Source organism: Triticum dicoccoides, chromosome 2B (genome assembly GCF_002162155.2).
Source record: "Triticum dicoccoides isolate Atlit2015 ecotype Zavitan chromosome 2B, WEW_v2.0, whole genome shotgun sequence".
In the NCBI taxonomy this organism is placed as follows: Eukaryota; Viridiplantae; Streptophyta; class Magnoliopsida; order Poales; family Poaceae; genus Triticum; species Triticum dicoccoides.
In genome coordinates this window covers 4736923-4740286 of record NC_041383.1, presented here as the reverse complement: position 1 = coordinate 4740286, position 3364 = coordinate 4736923, and positions in this window count along the sequence as shown.

Below are 3364 nucleotides of genomic sequence, written 5' to 3'. Positions count from 1 at the left end.
GGGGGGGGGATTGACATGTTTTCAGTTGAAAGGCACAAGCAATAAGAAAGTAGGGCCTAAGAAGAGACCGTTTGAATCAACAAAACATTAAGTGTCTAGTACGCTACAGACCCGCACAGAGCCATTGGTAAGCAAATAGCATTGGTGGGCGCGTTTTCACGCCTACCACTTGCAAGTGCTAGAGTGCACCCACCACTAATGTGAGCCCTCCTATGAGCCTTTTTTCAGTAGTGCCTGTTTTTAGCAAAGCTAGCATGCCAAAAAATAAGTTGCAACAAGTTGGGTCTAAAGACAATGCGAATACTCAATTGGTCATATTTACATTCTTAGGGTGATAAGTATATATCAACCTTGTTTATGCTTATGAAGATAATTATATATTGGTCAGTACCTGTTGAGGCTCATGTAAACTCTATCCATCAAAGCACGTATAGCAGAAATAAATGAAGGCATTAACAAATCAAATATTTCAGCCCTTTGGTTCAGAAAAAATTGTAGCTAAATCAAATGTAAGCCAATCAGTAATGCCCTTTCATGATGTAAAATATTACATTGCGTCCATGCATCAAAATAAGTAAATTGAGGATAACCAATCAGACATGGGGATGAATTTCATGGAATGCCCCACTTCCAACATCATATTGCAAAATATTTAAACACTACTTGCGACAAATGAATCATGATCCTCTATCATGGTCATTTATTTAGTATGCTACTGATACAATTTTTCAATACTTTTTGATTTGTCTAAATTTGCTATATAGGTAAAGAGTTCAAACCCATCTTTTTAAGCTATGCATGAAATGTATTTTATGTTGCAAGAGTTACATGTATCGTCAATATTAAATAGCCGGCATGAAAGTAAATGTAAATTTCCTCCTATATACTACTGATTGTTCAAAAGTTCCAAAAATAATCTAAATTTCTTCTCTTGCTCTTATGTTTGACTTAGAAAATTGAGTAACTGTACTATTGTTTTGCTTTGTGCAAGTTTTTTTTATTTACGAAGTTGCATTGCACACATTCAAAATGGTGCAAAAAGTTGTGGCATCAATAAATCATAGTCGTATATATGAGACCATTAGAGATGTCACACAACCGTTTGACATAATTGGAAGCATACAATTTAGTTCCAGTGAACCAAAGGGAATTATTGGTAGGCCAGAGTGTCAGCTTTGGTCGAGTGAACTTTGCTGAAATCATACGGTATGGAGAAGTGTTGAAGAAAATTTACGTAGTGCTTAGCCACCTCTACTTTTTTTCCACTACCAGTAAATGTGTACGTGCAATACATATATGACAGAATGCAAATCATGATACCACATAGAGTATTAGTTGCACTATAAAAGTGGTAATTATCCAACTGCAAATTGAGCTAGATGACAGACATGTATTAAATTCTCTGACATGTTTCATACAGGTAGCATGATGGTCCTCTTTTGTTTTATAAGATTAATAACAGAAATCACAGATCTGGTTCACCGAATATGAGGCAGACATTAGAGACTAGACAGTGCTAATAATACTCCCGTGACCCCCTCCGTTATTGGCTTGAATCTATATAGCTGTGTGAATACGTGATTTTTGAGTTTCTGACAAATATTAACTATTGGTAGGTCAGAGTGTCAGCTTTGGCCGACAGAACTTTCCTGAAATTATACTTTGTGAATGGAGAAGCGTCGTAGATATGTGCTTCGCCGCCTCTAATTTTTTTCCGCTACAGGTAAATATGTACGAACAATGCATGTTAATATTATGCGTAAATAATTACACACAGTAATCTTTAGTCGATTGAATTTGGCTGAAATTATACGGTACTAGTAAATGCGCATGTGCAACACAAGTTATTATTTAGGCAATATATTAATAGCACGAGGATATTAGGTATGCTATTATTTGTGTGTTAATTATGTGATTAGTGCAATATTTGGTATGATATTAATTGCATGTCAAACACATTAAACGATCGCCATTGGAGCAGTCTAGGCCGTTGGATTGACTTAGTTTAATGGTTGAGATCAGTTGGATCTGCCTCATTGGGATTTTTATATTGGTATATAGATATAGATATAGATGGAGAAGTGTTGTGGATAATTTACGTAGTGTTTCACCACCTCCAAATCTTTCCGCTACCAGTAAATGTGTACATGCAGCGCACGTTAATATTGGACAGTATATTAATTGCACATAAATATTAAGTAGGATACTATTTGTGTGTTACTAATACGATTATTTCTGAAGTTAATATTTGGTATGATATTTATTACACACTAAATATGTTGAGCACTCACCATCGAAGCAATATAGGTCATGAGATTGATCTAGTTTGATGATCTGAATTTGTTGGATCTATCGCTTATGGTATTTTTTGTGGATCTAGTTGCATCGTAACGGTGGTAATTATTCGACTGTAAATTGAGCTGGATTGAACACACATATTAAATTGTCTTACTTGCTTCGTACAGGTAGCATAATTGTCCTATTTTTTTACAAGATTAACAATAGTCACAGATCTGGTTCCCCAAGTATGAGACATACATTAGAGATTAGACAGTGGTAATAATAGTCCCTTGACCCCCTCTATTATTAGAATTTAATCTACATGGCTGTGTGAATACATGATTCTGTGAGTTTCTGACAATATTGATTATTGGTAGGCCAGCGTGTCATCTTTAATTGAGTGAACTTTCCTGAAATTATACAGTATGGAGAAGTGTTGTAGATAATTTATGTAGTTCTTAGTCACCTCTAAATTTTTTCCGCTAACAGTAAATGTGTACAAGCAATACATGTTAATGTTCGGCAATATATTAATATAGCGCAAATATTAAATAGGATACTATTTGCATGTTCGTTATATGATTATTTCTGAAGTTGGTATGATATTCATTACAAGATAAACATGTCGAGCACTCACCATTGAAGCAATCTAGGTCATGGGATTGATCTAGTTTGATGGTCGTGATTTGTTGGATCTATCTCTTACGATCATTTTTACAAAGATAGATACAAATGAACCAAAGAATTGTTCTTCGTCCACCACTTAACTAAGTCATGGGATATATCACCAACTTAATGGTATTTAGCGCACTATCACCTAAATTTAAGCCAACGACAACTGGTCTATCGCCCGTGATTTTTAAAGATGATGCTAACAAACCCTAAGGCAGCAGTTCCTTGCAAAACAATCAAACTATTGGCAAAGACAATTATGTTATCGCCAACAAACGGTATGTATATCTCTCATCGTGCCAATAATTCTACTGCCGTAGAGTAAGAGACACATAGAGAAGTTGCTGCACCATAACAATGGTAATTATTCGACTACAAATTGGGCTGGATGGCAGACACGTATTAAATTCAG